The following is a 19,469-nucleotide window of genomic DNA, read 5'->3' as shown; positions in this document are numbered from 1 at the left end:
CAGATTGTAAATATTTTATGCTTTGTGAGACATGAATGGCTACTATTGCATAGTCTTCCCTCACCTTTTTTATTTTTAATGTCCCTTTAAAAGTGCAAAAAGCATTCTTAACTTGTAGGCCATGCAAACCAGGCTGCATGCCAGATTTGGCCAATGTTTAGAGTATCTAGCAGAGCTACACTAATATCAAAAATATATAAGCTCTAGGACACAAAGAATTACTAGATGTAAAGGAAAACATTTTATTATAATAAAAGTTTAATTTAACAGGAAGATATAATAGTCTTAAAACTGTATGTAGCTATTAGCATTGCCTCAAAAAATATAAAGAATTGTGGGAAGAAGGCAGAGTTGGAAGCTCCAGGAATCATCCCCTCCACCAAAAGAATTATTAAACTGGCAGGAACTACCTGAATTAACCACTTTTGAAACTCTGGAGTCTACAGAAATACTGTGCAGCATCCCAGGAAAAGTGGAAGTAAGAGGCTGGTAAAGTGCAATGAAGATGGGTGAGTTTCACCCTCCCTGCAGAGGCTGCCATCACCCTTACCCCCAGCCTCATGCTGGGGCTCTGGCACCTGGCTCAGATTGCTGGTGCCACATTGGGACATAAAGAACTAATCCTCCAAACTCTTGGGATGTATGTCTTATCCTGGATCTCTAGCTTTGATCAGTTACTTTGAATTGCTGAGGCTGGTCTGATGGCAGCTGTTTTATTTTCCTGGGCTGTTTAAGCAAATACCATGAAATCGATTGGGTTAAACAATGAGAATTTATTTGCTTTTGGTTTAGAAGTTAAAAGAAAGTCCAATCAAGGTATCATCAGGGTGATGCTTTCTTCCCAAAGACTGGCATTCTGGGGCTGGATGCCAGAGATCCTTGGTTTAGTTTGTCATATTATGAGGCATATGGTGGTGTCTACTGGCCTCTCTGTTCTCTTCTGGGTTTTGTTGAATTTCAGCATCTGGTTGCTTCCTGTGGCTTTCTGTCTGTCTGAATTTCATTCTTCTTATAAAAGACCCCAGTGATAGGATTAAGACCCATCCTCATTGATGTAGACCCCACCTTAATTGAAGTAACTTAATAAAAAGGTCCTACTTACAATGGGTTCATATTCACAGAAATTGTTTAGATTTAATAACATGTTTTTCTGGGGTTCATACAACTTCAAACCACCACAGTGGCCATTGTTCCAAACCCAATGGGGCAAAGGTGGCAGAGGAATCTTAAAGACAGTAACCTTCCTCAAAACTGTGGAAAACAGTTAAAGGGCTGTCTTAACTGGACAAGGTCTGAATTAAGAAAACACAGTTTCAAAAGCCATAGAAGAAGCTCCTGCACCCTTGTTGTTCCACCCCCTCTACCTCAATGAGTGGACCTAGCTTGCCTGCCATTGTGGTTCCTGGCCCTGTTTCAGAGGGAGCAGTGTGGTCCCTATGTGCATAGTGTGGTGCATGTATGTCAGTGCTAATCTATTTGTGGAAGTCTTAGAGACTGAGACATGTCTCAGCTCTCCCACCGAGGGTGCAGAGAAGCCACTTACAGACAGCTGGGGCAACATGAGAAACAAGATGAAACAGCCTGGGACAGAGGACTACTTGCATTACATCACTTGAAAGTGTACTCAGGAGGAAGTGGTCTCTTCCAAAGAGACTAGAGGGAGTGTTCATTCAAACTCCTGCAGACTGTAAATGGGTAATTCCTGGGGCCTCTAGCAAGTGCAGGCCCAGGAGAAGAAGCAGGCTTCCTGGATCAGGCTCCACTCAGGCTGAGGTGAGAGATCCTTGCACTTCCCATTTGCCTCAGGCTGATCTGCTTAATAGGAGGGCTGAGCTCTGAAGGAGACCGCCAGCCAAAGCAGAGCCAGTTTGCAAAGATAGTGAAAGGCGCTTTTGGCCTCGCTTTGTTTGTTTGCTTTCAAGAAAATCTCTGTCATATTATTAGCTAGATAGGAGCTTAAGGGACAGCCCAGAGACTAATCCCAGAGTCAACACTTTAAAATATTAAAATGTACAGAGTGCAGTGAAAGATTACAAGACAAAGAAACAGGAGCATGAGATAAAAATGAGAAACCATCAATGAAGAGAACCAGACATTGGATGTATCAGAGAGAAACTTCAAAATATGCTTGAGGAAAAAAGGAAAACATGGAGAAAGAACTAAAGGATATGAGGAAAACAATGAATGAACAATATGGGAATTTTTCCAGAGAAATACTGGAGTTGAAGAATAAAATAAATGAAGTGAAAAATTCCCTAGATGGTTTCAACAGCAGATTAGAGGTGGTAGAAGAAAGAATGAATGAACTCAAAGATAAGACAACTGTGGAATGATTCAGGCTGAAGAGCAGAAAGATAAAAGAATAAAAAAGAATGAACAGAGAGGAAGAGACCTGTGGGAAAACATCAAGCCTACCAATTTACATGTTTTGGGAGTTCCAGAAGAAGAAGAAAGAGAGAAAGGGGCAGAAGGAATATTAAAAAAAAAAAAAGTAATAATGGAAGATAGCTTACCAAATTTAATGAAAGACATGAATATGCATATTAAGGAATCCTAATGAATCCAAAAAGGGCAAATTCAAAGGGAATCATGCCCAAACATGTAGTAACCAAATTACCCAAAGCCAAGGACAAAAAGAGAATGCTGAAAGCTGCAATATAAAAGCAACAAGTTACATACAAGGGAATCTCAATAAAATTATGTGCCATTTTCTTATCAGAAACCACGGAGGCAAGAAGGCAGTGGTATGAAATATTTAAAGAAAAAATTGTCTACCAAGAGTTTCATATCTGGCAAGACTTTCAAAAATGAAGGAGAGATTAAGACATACCCAGATTAAAAATAAAAAAGGGCAGAGGGATTGTGTCACCACTAGACCTGCTTCACAAGCATTGCTGAAGGAAGGTCTTCAGACTGAAGAGAAAGGACCCTAGATGGTGGATCAAAGCAGCATAAAGAAATAAAGACATCCAATAAAAGTAACAATATGGGTAATTGCAAATGCCAGTACTATTGAATTGCATTGTTTGTTACACAATTTCACTTCCTCCTTCATATAGGTGCTAAAATGCAAATGCATAAAAAGTATGATAAATCCATGGTTTTGGACATACAATGTGAAAACATATAATTTGTAACAAATACAAAAAGTTGGGGGACAGAGGGGTATAGGAACAGTGTATGTGCATGTTCTTGAGGATAAATTGGCCTGTAGACCAATGGAATCAAATTGAGAGTTCAGAAATCAACCCTCACATTTATGGCCAACTGATTTTTTTTTGGGGGGGGGGGGTTCAATCATCTTTATTAGCCTATCAGTGTGACATTTTGTACATAATACCTAGTTGACTTCTTAAAGGGATCTACTTTAGTACACCATGTTAATAGTAAAAATGCAAGTAAGATGGCTAAACCTCAGCCTAACATTTTAATATCCTCTGGACAAGGCAAGCTAGAAAGCCAATCACTTAAAACACATTTAAGTATAGTGTTCCAAAATAAAATAACTAGAAATCTGCTACATTTTAAAGCAGGGGTGGAAAAAGTTTCATCTTGATCTTTTTTCATGTTCCTGTTAATTATACTTTCATTTCACAGAAGTAATGATATTGATATGAAAAAATGCTCTGTTTTTTAAATTTCTGAACTTTAATAAAAATTAAAATAAGATAGTAATTGGAGTCTTTCGGGAGGCAAACAGCTAGCAGCTGCATTCATCAGCATAGCTGAGCCTCCCTATGCGTAGCCAAGTCCAGGTTGGGAATAGCCCTGACTGAAGGGAGGACAGTTACATGCACAAGGGGTAAGTCCACTTGGAGGAGGGGTCATGGGACTTACAGGAGGTGCAGTGAAACCTGGTCTTGGTTGATAGGCCCTGGGTTGGCTTGGAGCCATTCCAGGTTGTGAAGTAGGGGCCAGAGTGTAATTAGGCTGAGAAGTTTGGGTGGTTTAAGTTGGTGGAGGATAATTGCTCACCTGGTACTGCAGTTGAGCAGGCAGTTGTTGAGGCTGACCAGAAAAGGCAAGAGCCGGTGCTTGGGAAGTTGATTGCTGGCCATATTCCCAGAACTGCTGAGATTGCTGGGGTCCAGTCTGCTGACTACAGCCTGCTGAATAGTGAATACCATACTGTTGTGCTGGCTGAGGGGGAGCTTGTGGTTGCTGGGCACCATAGCCGGCCTGTTGCTGGTACTGTTGTTGCATCTGACCTTCAATCTGCCTGCTTGTGTCTGAGCTCCTGTATATGGTGGGTGTTGTGGCTGAACTCCTGATGGGTGAGCTGCTGAGGAAGAAGAAGCAATGCTGTCGGGCATTCCTGAACAGTCTTCTGCAGGAGCACTTGGTCACTCTGAAACCTGATCACCTGTTAAGCCAAATGCAGACATGTCATTTTTATTGATTTCATCTTGGTTTCTCAAGGTACCAGAGGTATGGCAAACTTATTTTTGACAAGGGTATCAAGTCCACTCAATGGGGAAAGTATCATCCCTTCATCAAATGGTACTGGGAGAACTGGATACCCATGTGCAAAATAATGAAGGTGTACCCTCTACCTCTCACCGTATACAAAAATCAACTCAAAATGGATCATAGGCCTAAATGTAAGAACCGGAACTGTAAAACTCCCAGAAGAAAACATAGGGAAGCATCTTCAGTACCTTGGCTTAGACAATGTTTTCTTAGACTTTTACACCCAAAGTCCAAGAAACAAAAGAAAAACAGATAAATGGGACCTCACCAAAATTAAGAACTTTTGCCATCAAAGGACTTCATCATGAAAGTCCCTACTCAATGGGAGAAAATATTTGTAAACTACATATCTGATGCAGGTTTAATATCCAAAATATATTAAGAAATGCTACAATTCAAGAATAAAAAAACACACAGTCCATTAAAAAAATGGGCAAAAGAATTGAATAGACATTTCTCCAAAGAAGATATACAAATAGCCAAAAATACTTGAAAGGATGACCGATGTCACTATTAGGGAAATGCAAATCAATACAACAATAAGATACTATTTCCCACCAGCTAGAATAGCTATTATTAAAAAAAAAAAAAGAAAAAAAAAGAAAATTACAATTTTTGAAGAAGATTCATAGTTGGTGGGAATGATGCAAAATGATGCAGCTGCCATGGAAGACAGTTTGTTGTTTTCTTTAAAAGTTAAGTATACAATTATCATATGACCTGGAAATCCCACTTCTTGGCATATATGCCAAAGATTTGAAAGCAGATATTTGCACACCGATGTTCATAGTGGCATTATTCACAATTTCCAAAAGATGGAAGCAACACAAGTGTTCAACAACCAATGAATGGATAAATGAAATTTGGTATATACACACAATGGAATATTATTCAGCTATTAAAAGTAATAAAGTTCTGAAACATTCAACAATATGGATGGAACTTGAAGACATCAAATTGAGTGAAATAAGCCAGACAAAAAAGGATAAATATTGCATGATCTCACTAATTTGAGGTAATTAGAAAAGCCAACTCATAGAGTCAGAGGCTAGAATATAGGTTACTAGGGCTTCTGGTGGGTGTAGGGAATGAGGAATTAATTCTTAAATTGTAGAGATTCTATAATGGAAAACTTTTGGTAATGGATGGTAGTGATGGTAGCACAAATTTGTGAACGTATGTAATAGCACTGAATTATATACATGAATGTGGTTAAAAGGGAAATTTTAGGTTGTATATATAATATTAGAAAAAAAGGCAAAAACCGTAAGACTGTACAGGACAAATAGTGAATCCTCTTGTAAGTGATAGACCATAGTTAACAGTAAAACTTTTTAAATGTTCCTTTAGGAATTGTAATAAATGTAGCACAATAATATAAGTTGTTGATAATAGGGTGGTATATGGGAGCTGTGTATTTTAGCCATTATTTTTCTGTAAACATATGTGCTGATTTGAATCTATTATGTGCCCCACAAAAGCCATGCTCTTTTAATCCAATCTTGTGGATGCAGGCTTATTATGTGTGGGATCTTTTGATTAGGCTGTTTCCATGGAGATGTGATCCACCCATTTGTGTGTGGGACTATTTGATTAGATTATTTCCTTGGAGATGTGACCCTGCTCATTCGTGGTAGGTCTTAACTAGTTTACCAGTGTCCTTAAGAGAACTCAGGCAAGGAGAGAGAGCTCAGAGCTGACACAGACTCAGATGTTTGGGGATGCTAAACTAAGAGATGAGGCCCAGAGTTTGCCCCAGAGAAGCTAAGTGAGAACTGACAGACACGTAAGGAGAAAGCCACCAGAATCAGAAGCTGAAAGCAATGCAACTAAGGAGCAAGGGACAACCACATGCCAGCCAAGTGCCTTCCCAGCTAACAGAGGTGTTCTGGTCACCATTGGCCTTTTCCTCATAGAAGGTATCTACCTTCTTGATGCCTTAATTTGGACCCTTCCATGGCCTTGGAACAGTAAATTTGTGAATTAATAAACCCCCATTGTAAAAGCCAATCCATTTCTGGTATATTGCATTTCTGGCAGCTTTAGCAAACTGAGCAACACACAACTTCCCTAATGAAAAAACACATGCAAAAACAAAGCACACAGAGGTCGGGAGCTAAGATGGTGGCATAGAGAGGAGTGGAAGCTAGTTAGTCCCCCTAGAACAACTAATAAACAACAGAAAAATTAGTAAATAACCTGGAATAACTGCGGGGAGACAAACGTGACTGTCCACTCATCATACACCAGCCTGAATTGGGAGGAATGCCCAAGATCACAGCATAAAATCTGTAAGTAAAAACTGCAGATCCAAGTGGAGGGCCCCTCCCTCAAAGAAGCCTCCCAGTGCTAGAGAGCAGCACTCTCTGGACAAGCAAATATACCTCAGCCCAGCTCCAACTGGGGTTTTAATGTTAGCTGCTCAATACAGACAGCGAATTCCCAACAAGCAGAAGCTTTTGGTGACAACTGACCTTGGAGAGCCAGGGGACGTATCCGTTTCAAGATGGGTAGCCCAAAGGATCTGGTGCTATCTCTGGCTGACAGGTCAGTCTGGGGGCCATGGATGGGGACTTTCTGTCCCTTTCTCTCGTTGTCAACCTGGGCGGCTCAGTGGAGAAAGCCTCAACTGTTTTCAGCTTGCAGTGCTCTGCTGTATAGAAAGCCTCAGCCATTTTAAACTCATAGCACTCTGACCCAGACAAGGGTGGGGATAGCAGAGTCAGAGAAACAAAGAATCTATTTATATGCAAATGGACTCTCTGTAAGGGGCATAGCTTCCCAAGAGGAAAGAGAAGGGGCCCAGCTCTACTACCCGCCTTTCATTCAGAACCAGACCCCAGGGCCAGGGCGGGGAGAGCCACAGGCCACACCCCCTTACACCAGCCTGTGACAGGCTAACAGGTACCACCTGCTGGGCAGAAAAGCACAGATTGTGTCAATCCTCGAAGACACACTATCAGGGAAACCAGATACTGAATATTTCCTCCTTCTGGGACCTGAGCTTGTTCTCATCTGGGAAACCCTGACTGGGGTGGCCTAGGAGGTCAGATGCCTAGACAAAAGAAAACTACAACCTACACTAAGAAAAATGAAGTTATGGCCCAGTCAAAGGAACAAACTTACACTTCAGCTGAGATACAGTATTTAAACAATGACTGCTAAATCAATTCAAAAAGTTTAGAGAAGATATGGCAAAAGAGATAAAGGCTAAAAGGAAAACACTGGGCATACATAAGGCAGAAATCGAAAGTTCTAAAAAACAACTGGCAGAATCTATGGAAATGAAAGGCACAACACAAGAGCCAAAAGATACAATGGAAACATACAACAGCAGATCTCAAGAGGCAGAAGAAAACACTCAAGAACTGGAGAACAAAACACCTGAAAGCCTACATACAAAAGAACAGAAAGAGAAAAGAATTGAAAAATATGAGCAACATCTCCAGGAACTTAAGGACAAAATGAAATACAAGAATGTACATATCATTGGTGTCCCAGAAGGAGAAGAGAAGGGAAAAGGGGCAGAAGCAATAATAGAGGAAATAATAAATGAAAATTTCCCATATCTTATGAAAGACATAAAATTACAGATCCATGAAGCACAGTATACTCCAAACAGAATAGATCTGAATAGGCCTATGACAAGACACTTGATAATCAGATTATCAAAGTCAAAGACGAAGAGAGAATGCTGAAAGCAGCAAGAGAAAAGCGATCCATCACATACAAAGGAAGCTTAATAAGACTATGTGCAGATTTCTCAGCAGAAACCATGGAGGCAAGAAGGAAATGGTGTGATATATTTAAGATACTGAAAGAGAAAAACTGCCAATCAAGAATCCTGTACCCAGCAAAACTGTCCTTCAAATATGAGGGAGAGTTCAAAATATTCTCTGACAAACAATGAGAGATTTTTGTGAACAGGACACCTCCCTTACAGGAAATACTAAAGGGAACATTACAGACTGATAGGAGAAGAAAGAAGTGAGAGGCTTGGAACACAATTTTGAGTGATGGTAGCACAGCAATGTAAGTACACTGAACAAAGATAGCTATGAATATGGTTGAAAGAGGAAGGTTAGGAGCATGTGGGACACCAGGAGTAAAGAGGAAAGATAAAGACTGGGACTATATAACTCAGTGAAACCTAGAGTGTTCCACAATTGTGATAAAATGTACAAATGTGTTTTTTCACAAGGGAGAACAAATGAATGTCAGCCTTGCAAGGTGTTAAAAATAAGGAGGCATTGGGGGAAAAATACAATCAATGTAAACTGGAGACTATAATTAAAAGAATCATTGTATTATGCTTCCTTTAATTTAACAAAGTCAATACACCAAGGTAAACGCAGATAATAGAGGGGCATAGAGGAGGGGTGTGAGACACTTGGCATTGGTAGTGTTGTCTCACTCATTATTCTACTTTGATTTAAGGTTATCTTTCCTTTTGCTGCTTCCTAGCTGTCATGTTTTTTTTCCTCCTTTCTTTTTTTTTTTTCCTTTGCCTCTCTACCTTCTTTGACTCTTCTTCCTGCTTTTTGGAAGAAATGTAGATACCCTATATAGATAGTGGTGAAGGTGGTGAGCACATAAATTTGTGGCTATACAGGGAACCATCGATTGTTTACTTAGAATGGAATGTATAGTGTGTGAACAAAACCATGTTAAAAAAAAAAAATGGGTTGATAACGAAATCTCGAGGGCAATATACTGAGTGAAATAAGCCAGACACATAAGGACAAAGATTTCAGGGTCTCACTGATATGAACTAATTATAATATGTAAACTCATAGACATGAAATATAAGTTACCAACATGTAGAACGAGGCTAAAGAATGGGGAGTGGTTGCTTAGGATCAAGCAGAATGTTCAACTAGGATGAACTTAAATGTTTGGAAATGAACAGAGGTGATGGTAGCATGTTGTGAGAATAACTAACAGTGCTGAATGGTGCATGAATGTGGAGGAAAGGGGAAGCTCGAGCCATGTATGTCACCAGAAGGAAAGTTGGAGGTTAAAAGATGGGAATGTGTAAAACAGTGAACGTTGTCGTGGGCAATGTCCGAGATTAACTGTACAAATATTAGAAATCTCTTCCATGAATCAGAACAAATGTATGACACTATAACTATAAGTTAATAATACAGGGGCATATAGGGAGAAAATATATACCTATTGCAAACTATATACTACAGTTAGTAGTATTTCAATGTTCTTTCATAAACACTAACAAATGTACTATACCAATACTATGAGTTAACAGTGGAGGGGGTAGTTGTTAGGGATATGGGAGGATTTGAGTTCTCTTTTCTTTTTTTCTTTTCTTTTCTTTTTTTCTCTTCTTTGTCTTTATTTCTTGTCTGGAATAATGAAAATGTTCTAAAAACTGAACAAAAATTAATTGTGGTAATGGATGCACAGCTGTATGAGGGTACCGGTGGCATTTGATTGTACACTTTGGATAATTGTATGGTATGTGAACAATCACAATAAAAAATATATATATACCTTAAAAAACACACACACACAAAATAAATATATAAAGAAAGAACTGACAGAACTAAAAGGAAAAATAGAAAAATCTAAATTCATGGGTGGGCCATGTTAATAACTGATAGAACTAAGAAAAAAATCAGTAGATATGAGATATAAAAAGAATTACTAACCAATTTGATCTAAAGACATTTATAAAATACTGAACCCAGAAACTCTATTGTTATATCTGTAACTCTATCTCGCTCTATCTCTGTCTCTATCTCTATCTCTATCTCTATCTCTATCTCTATCTCTATTGCTATCTCTATCTCTCTCTCTGTCTCTATCATATATTGCAAGAGTATATGGAGCATCAAGGGTCTGAAATTTAACCCTGCTTGTTAAAAGAAGCTCACCACAATCTCCTGGGTGCTGGCAGATGACAGACTCCTGGGTAGAGGCGAATGACGCCATTGCTCACATTACAGCAAACAGCACAAGCATCAGCACACTTGGTCCTAAAACCCAATCCTTGCAGGTTTATGTGATGATGCCAGATGAACTACATGCAGTGGGTTTTGTTATAGAAGAAAATACATGTACTTACATAATCTGAATCTTTTATTCTAGACAGGCATGCCTGTTGTCCATAGGGTTGCACTATCTCTATCTTCCATGACTGTAAGCAAATATGTCTTTTGTTCTGGAGGGAGACATAATCTGTCTTCCAAAGCTGTTTGCTGGCATAAACATTCTTGAATAAGGGAGTCAGTGTCATGCTCATGAGTTATGTAGGTACGTGAGAGACCCATGGAGAATCATCCCCCAAAAATATTAGCCAAAATAGACCATGTGCTAGGCTATAAAGAAAATCATAATGCAATTCAAAGATTTGAAAATATTCAGGAGACATTCTTTGCCACAGAAGAATTAACTGAGAAATCAATGATGAAAGTATAGACAATCTGCAAGATGCTTGGAAATTAACCATACTCTTCTAAATTATGCATAAGTCAAAGAAGAAATCACACTAGCAGTTGTAAATTGTGTTTGCAATATGGTGAGGAAAGGATAGTTTTTTCAATCAATAATGTTAGACCAATTGGCTATTGATGTGGAAAAAAAAGTGAGACCTCTTTCTTTCCTCATACCATGTACAAAAAAATTAATTCCAGATGGACCATAGACCTACATGTGAAAGATTAAGCAGAGAACAGTCTAGACAATGACAGAAAAGAAAATCTCCCTGAACTTGGAGCATACAAACATTTCTTATACTGGATGTAAAAACTAATAACCATAAGGGAAAATATTGCCATATTGTTTTTTTTTATAATTTAAGAATGTCTTTTCATCAAAAGACACTGTTAAGAATGAAATATTCATTCTAAGGAGAAGAAAAGATATTTGCATTACATGTATCAGGCAAGATCTTGCATCCAGCGTAAAATAGAACTCCTATAAAAATTCACGAAAGGAAAAGACAGGTAACTGAATGGGCCAGAAGACTTGAATAGGTATTTCATGGAAAAATATATACACATGAAAAATAGCCAACAATTAGCCATAAGTGAAATGTACTTTAAAATCTCTATAATATTCCTCTATGCACATATCAGAAAGGCTAATGCTAAAAATAAAAACATCATACTTTGGTGAGGATTCCAAGCAAGTGTATGATGGTTAGGTTTATGTGTCACCTTGGCCAGGTGATGATGTCCAGGTTTCTGGAAAGGAAGCACTGTCCCTAACCATTACTTCAAGGACATTTGTGACTGGTTAATAAACCAGGAGGCTGGTTTATTAAATCATCAGTCAATTGACTGCAGCTGTGACTGATTACATCAATGAAGGGCATGTCTTCTGCAATGAGAGAATTCAATTAGCTGGATTTTATCCAAACAGTTGAAGACTTTTAAGGAAGAAAGAGAGAGGACCTTCACTTCTTCTTCTAGCCAGCAAAGTGTTTCCTGAAGAGTTCATCCAACGCCTTTATTGGAGTTGCCAGTTCACTGCCTGAGGAGTTCATTGAACACCACTGAAGTTGCCAGTTTGCTGCCTGCCCTATGGAATTTGGACTTGTGCATCCCTACAGTTGCGTGAGACCCTTTTTATTTTTTTGGAAGTTTAGACTAATTTATTAAGAGCCTCCCCTCCCAGCCCTCGAGTCTCTTGGGTCACTTTTTCCGCTTGTAGATCTTGTGCGCCAGCCCAAGAAGATAGCTGAGGGCAGGGCCTCAGAGTACTGCTCGATGAGACCCAGAAGGCGGCTGTAACTGTCTTCCTCATGCTGCGTAAAAGCAGCTGGCAGCTCCATCTCCTCGTACAGCGCCTTCACCTGGGCCACCTTCTCAGCCTCCTTCTGCTTGTAATTCTCCTGCAGGATCTGGCGCTGTTCCGGAGAGGCCCGTTGCAGACACTGAACCACCAGCCAACTGCACTTGTTGTCTTGGATGTCAGTGCCAATCTTGCCTGTCACATTGGGGTCCCCAAAAAGTCAAGGTAATCGTCCTGAATCTGAAAGAACTCTCCCATCTCCAGCAGGATCTTCTCGGCATTGGTATGCTCCTTCTCCCCATCAATGCCCACCATATACATGGCAGCAACTACAGGAAGGTAGAAGGAGTAGAAAGATGTCTTGTACTTGATAATGGATTTGTACCTCTTTTCAGTGAATCTGCCAAGATCCACATTGCCCTGGGGGGCTGTGATGAGGTCCAACGTCTGCCCAATTTCAGTCTGATAGGAAATCTGCAGGAACAGCTCAATCCGGTTCAGATAATAGGGCTGCTCCCAGCAACAGAGCTTCAGAAGGCGGTAGATACACGCTTCCAGCAGTATGGCATCATTAATGGCATCCAGACCTATGCCTGACTTCTGATACTAGCAGAGCTGTCCCCGTCGGGTGAGGGATGAATCCATAATGTCATCTGATACCAGGAAAAAAGCATGGAGCAGTTCCACACACCAGCCCACAGTCAGGGCCCGCTGGAGGCTATCGGCATCCTGCCTCTTTGGCTCCTCCAGCTCCTGGAACACTGCCAGCACTGTCAAACCCTGGTTGTACTTGCCTCCAATGACATTGTACTCCAGGATCTCCTTGAGCCGGGCAGTAGCATCTCCTGTCTCTGGGTGCCCCATCTCATCCTCGGTCAGCACCTTGACAATCTGGGAAAAGTGTTGGATGAAATTCTGCTTTTCTTGGGCATAAACATGAGATTTCTTGTCTCCATTCATTCTGAGGGAGGAGCAAAGTGCTCTGTTCCTGGATGCTGGTTCTTGCTCAGTCGAGACACTTTTCTAAAATCTTATAGTTACAGATGTCTCTTGTTGATTCTGTTTCCCTAGAAAAACCTAACTAATACAAACTGGAACTCTCCTACAGTGCTAGTAGGAGTGTAAATCAGTACAATGAGTTCGAGGGTATGCTTGGAAATATTTACTGAAGTTGAACATAAACATTCTATGAGTAATAAATCCCACTCCTAGGCATATATGTACCCAATAGAAATACACAGCTATTTTTACCAAAAAATTCTGCACAAGAATGTTTACTGTAACATTACATGTGATAAACACAAATGGAAACAAAGTATCAGAATGGATCAATTGTGATATGTTCATATAATGGAATATTATACAACAATGGAAGAGGTGAACTGGCACAATAATTAAGGTTATGATGAAGAACAAAAAATGTTGACTGCAAAAGACTGCCAAACAAACGACACCATACATAGAAAGTTCAAAAACAAGGGGAATCTAATCTACAGTGATAAAAATAAAGATGTTAGTTACTTTTGTGTAGGGAGCTAATGAATGGATAGGGGCACAAGTAAGGCTTCTGGACAGCTGGTTCTCTTGATCTAGGTGTTGGGTTTGGGTGTGATAAATTCGTAAACATTCATCAAAGCACACATTTAAGATTTGTGTTTTTTCTTGTATGTATGTGAAATTTCAGTAAGTGCAAGTCAAATCAACGAGTGCAAATGATTCCCGGGGGAAAAATGGTCTCGTTTCTTGAAGTTAACCTGAGAGATTGCCAAAATATTGTTCTGCTTTCCTCTCTCTGTACTTTTTTACATCAACATTGCATTAGCCCTTGGGGAAGATTTAAAAATAGATAATCATTATTAAACTCGACATGCATGATTGGATTATGTCAGTAAAGAATTAAAAGCCAAGTTTATTTTTAGTGTTTAGGCCTGCTAAATACAATAGCTGACTTCAAGGAAAAAAAAATTAGGGTTTATGAGGAACCTCAGCAGGGAGTGTTTATGTTAGACACTTAGTGCTATTAGATGCTGTGAGTTGGAAAACAGAGGCAGATCCAATTAACAGATTCTGCACTGTGGAAATAGAATCATATTAGGCTTTTGGATGGCTTTATGTGTGAATGTGAGAACATGCCCATAAGAAAAGTTATAGTTTCATAGCATATAAATTCATGGGAATTTTTCTGTAGACTAGGGATTTGAGGTAATAATGTAGATCTGGGTTCCTTATTTGTGGAATTCTCTATTAAAAGTCCTTGGGAATTATTATTTAAGGGAACGACACAGGCTTGTTCTTACTGAACTTGAAGAATGAGTAAGAGCATCTCTGTCTGTACAGGGCCGGGGAATAGAACATGTTCTTCCACTAAGCCTGTCTAAATCCTAACGATTTGGAGCCTTCATACAATTGAGGGCCTTGAACTTAAATGTTTGTAAAATTAGCAGAGCTCCTGCAGGAGACCAGCTCCTTTCTGATAAACCCACTGGCCAAACAACATGACTTTTCTAAATAATCCACTGAGTTTGAAAAGACTCATTCATAATGGCAGATTATGGATTACTGCAGAAGCTGGCATTTTAAAAAAATTTAATATTCTCATAAGCCCCAGAGTTAAAATACAACTAATGATCTCTAGAGATTTGTGGAATTGGGCTGGAAATCTTGTTTCTAGAAACTTATCCTGATATTTCTGACCTTATTGTCTATATGAAATGTTTAGGAGCAATTTTTAAATTGGTATTTACGGTTCTCTAGAGGATCAGAGCTAAATTCCAAAAAGCTTGCATACACCAGAGGTACGTAAACCTCAATAACTATTCGGTGACACTCAGATCCGTTAGCACAACCTCCTCATTACATTTGCTGATTTCTTTCCTTTGTCAAATATGCAACCAACCATTTTCAGGAAAGAAAGATAAAATAGCTTTCCCTTGTTTTTTGTTTTATGTATCACTGCTTTTTCCAATGGCTGTCATTCAGGAAATTAAGGTGTGCGTGGGTGTGTGTGCATGAGTGCATGTGTGCACAAACATGCATGTTTATATTACTTTCAGTTTTGCTTTGTATAGAGAATGAGAGTAGGGTGTGATAGAGAAAAAAATAAGGAATTATTGGAAAAGTTGGAGATTATGGCTGAAAACTTTGAAGAACCATTTTTTTAGAATAGTCATCTTTAGTAAATACACCTTGTGAAAATTCACAATGTTAAATCTTATATATAAAACCTTTAATTATTATTTCTGGGTCAAATATCACATTCAGAGCAAAGTATTTCAATAGAAATTCGGTGTGTGTTGGGATAGTCTATTTTCTTTTACTCTTGTACGGTTCCATAGAAAATAAGCTGGATTCAAATTACAAGAAAAAATTTTTACAAATGTGAATCAGGCATTGCATAAAAATAATTTAAAATGAAATAATTGATAGAGGGTATTTTCCGCAGGTGAATTTAAGGATATGGTTTCCAGAACATTTGCTTTGATGAGAGAACCTAATGTTTTCAGTGGAAAGTTGTTTAAATTTTATTCCTCAGAACTACAAGTGCTTTCAGTCAGAGGCATAATAGGGCTTGAGTGATTAAACACAAAGAAAAAAAAAAGAGAAATAAGTGGATACATGCCTTTTTGTGTTCCTAAAACAAATAATGGTATAACTCTTAGTATTTATCTGTGCTGATCTGAAATAGATATATATTTTTTAAATAAAATTCTTTTAGGTTCTTTATCATTTCAGAATCCAAAGAATTAAGTTGTATTACCTAAGGGACATCCAAAAATGTTATTTAAAAATTTTTTGGTAATTCTTCCTCAAGTTTGTTTTTTACTTCCAGCACGTGGTTATGAGGCCATTAAATGTTTAAACAGCTATCAAATCTGCAATATCCAAAACTCCTCAGATTTGACCTGCAGAAAATAGTTTCTTAGAAGGAAAATAATTAGAAAAAGGTCCACATGCTATGGCATGGTTTTCACAGACATTTTGGAACACAGAGCAGGTAATTCTTTTATTATTTGGAAACAGGAGAACTTTGTATGCCAAGTGTATATTTCATGACCTCTCACAGCTCTGATAGAAAACAGCTTTAGATTTGGATTTGAGCAGTATGTGTGAAAAGTTATGATGAAATCAGAGAGAGGTTTTCTGTGACTTTGATTTATACATAATCTTAAAGATGATTAAACAACCTGTTTTCAACAATTGATCCTTAAAATTTTAACTCAGCCATTTTTAGAGAGAAGAGATGATGACATATGGTGAGCCTTCTGACTTTGAAAAATATATACTGCTGAATAACACAGGCAAAGGAATTTTTATTTTAATGAATTCTGTTTACTTAACAAAGAAATAATAGCAGAATTTTAGCAACACTTAAACTCTGAGGAGTTTGATAAACCAAATCTTACCTCATCAGCAAAACCCATCCTGACCATACTTAAAACTATAACCTACCTCACTACCAACTCTTTTTTAAAAATTCAGTTTTATTGAGATATATTCACATACCATACAGTCATCCACAGTATGTAATCAGTTGTTCACAATACCATCATATAGTTGTCTATTCATCACCATAATAAATTTTTGAACATTTGCCTTACTCCAAAAAAAAAATAAAAATAATAAAAATAAAAGTAAAAAAGAACACCTAAAGCATTCTATCCCCTCATCCCACCCTATTTTTCTTTTAATTTTTGTCCCCATTTTCCTACTCATCTGTCCATACACTGGATAAAGGGAGTGTGAGCCACAAGGTTTTCACAATCACATGGTCACATCGTTCACTACCAATTCTTAATCCTCCCCTATTCTCCTCTATTATTTTTTTTCTTTTTTTTTGCTGTATTGGTCGCCTTCAAACCCTCTGTATAGTTTATTTTTTAATATTCATTGTTAATTTTCAGTCTTCCCCCACTAAAAAGGACAGGGAACTATGTTGTGTTCCCTGTCATATCTCATTCTCAGAATGGTGCCCAGCACATAGTTGATACTCAAATATGTGTTGAAATCATAGATGTTTTTGTATTTGTGTTGGAAACATAAAAATAATATCTAACTTTTATATAGTAATTTCGGTATAATTACTAGTATTATAATTATAATACTAGTAGTATGCTAGTATTACTAGTATTATTCTGTGTAATTGCTGTATGATTACTAGGCTGTCCTTCCATTGGTACCATTATCGCATTTAATCCTCCCAAATAATCTCATGGAGTAGATACTGTGACTATTTTTTTTTTTTTTTTTTTGCTTAATACAATATTCTTTATTGTATTTTCACCCTTGGCCTTTGAGGTTGAGCTCTTCAAAGAGAACACCATTGGTTCTTCCCTGAGTCTAAACAACACTGAGTCCCTGCTCAGCTCCCTGGAGACCTGCCAGGAGGAACCCAAGGTTTGCACCCCTGAGCATGGCTTGAAGGAGGGATTCAGCTGCTGTGTCTTCTAAAAGGAGATGCTGAGGGCAGTGGCCCTGCTCAGAAAACTGCCATCACCATCAGTGCCACCAGCTGGCCCACCGTAGCATGAAGGGCAACATGAAAAGGAAAATAAAAGAAAAGGAAGAAACCTGTCACCACTTACAGGAGAAGTTGAAAGTACAGAAACAAGAGCAGGTCAGACTGCAGCAAGAGTTGGTAAGGTTGCAGAGGCAGGAGGCCTGGCAGAAGAAGCTGAGAGCAGCACATCCTCTAGGCCAGAGGGGGAAGTGCTTAAAGAAGCACCATAAGACACCCTGCTTGGGAAAGAGCAGGATGTTTGGGCTGGGAAATATGGGCATTTCTGTGAAGTCTTCCCCTCAAGTTACATCAATCCATCCTCTGTTTAAGACCCTCACCTCCATCCATTGCAGTGCCTCCATCCAAACCCAACCCTATGGGGAGCATCAGCCCTAGGAGGAACTGGACTGAAGCAGCCTCAGAACAGCTGACATCAATTCAGGCTCACATGCTCACCCAGGCCAGGAGAATATAGACACTTCATCAGGACACGAGTTCTATGAGACCCTGAATGTGAGCCACACTAAGTCAGGAAGGAGAAAATGTGTATTATTGGAACCCAGGAGGCTGAAGTAGGTCTCTAAGGTTTAAAAAAAAAAAAATTGATTCCATGTTCCCCTTTAGCTGCTGCACCATTTCTTTTCCCTTCTTTAGCAAAACTCATCAAAAGAGCTGTCTGAATCCACTATCTTTATGTCTGTTTTCTCTTCAGTGTTCTCTATACTTCTGTCAGTACTCTACCAAAATTAATCTTGTCAGGGTTGTCAATAACAAGTCGCAGGCTTCTTTTTACTTGAATTCTCAGCAACATTTGAAAAAGTAAAGTTGATTGTTCTTGAAATATTCTCCTACTTCACTGACCTCTCCTCAGTCTCCCTTGCTAGATTACTTTGCCTATTTTTATCTTCTATAGCTTGGAGAACTCCAGGAATACACTCCCTCCTTAAGCAAACTCATCCAATTTTGTGGATTTAAATACATATATATTTCGGTAAAGAGGGAAAGACAGATTGATTTAAATTTTGGGAATCATTAGCATACATAAGTCAACTGGAGCTTTACCTTGAAAAATAAACTAAGTATCTTGAAAATAATTTCTTTAACCTCATATTTAAAAAAAATTAAATTATAACTACCCACTCTTGGAATAAGTCAAGTGGTTAATTTGTTTTGGTGACAATTTTCTGACAAAATTATGAGTGTAAATATGACAGGTTGTCACTTCACATTTGGCTTTCAAGGAACAGTCATAAACAAGGGTAATATTTACTACACCAAATTTCCCAAAACCTGTCTTGAGCCACTGAAGCACCCTGTCATGATACTTGTCAATGCTTTATTCTCAAATTTTAACTGGTCTCCACATGAAGCCAGGTCATTGTTTTCCTATTGGCTGTAATTTGAAAAGTTCTCTAACAGCACTTTCATGAACTTATTATTAGATAAAATACATTTCCAATTGTACTTAAATCAGAAAGATCTTAGGCTTGATCTAAAAGGGCAATTTGAAGCTACCAGGTAGAGTTACAAGTATACAGTATTCTACCTCCTTGGCCCACAGTCGAGTGTCCAGGGAAGTGCACCCAAGACAAGTCAATGAGAACTCTTCCCTGAGATTTCTGTGTTTGGAACCAGAGGGAATGAGGCTCAGTCTGTTGGATGATCAAGGTTGTGGTGAACTTGGGAGATGCTGGCAGCCCTGTGGTGAAAGAAGATGATTTAAGAGAATGAAACAAGCAGAAAAGTT

General features: G+C 38.7%; 2 pseudogenes; both read right to left on the bottom strand.

Annotated features, from left to right (window-relative positions):
* Window positions 1-3,735: 3,735 nt before the first annotated feature.
* LOC119530532 lies at window positions 3,736-10,422 on the bottom strand (annotated as a pseudogene).
* Window positions 10,423-12,125: 1,703 nt separating this feature from the next.
* LOC119528887 lies at window positions 12,126-13,218 on the bottom strand (annotated as a pseudogene).
* Window positions 13,219-19,469: the final 6,251 nt, after the last annotated feature.

Source organism: Choloepus didactylus, chromosome 3 (assembly GCF_015220235.1).
Source record: "Choloepus didactylus isolate mChoDid1 chromosome 3, mChoDid1.pri, whole genome shotgun sequence".
NCBI classification, from domain to species: Eukaryota; Metazoa; Chordata; class Mammalia; order Pilosa; family Megalonychidae; genus Choloepus; species Choloepus didactylus.
Note: the sequence above shows the minus strand (reverse complement) of the source record. Positions and strands in the feature narration are given on the sequence as shown.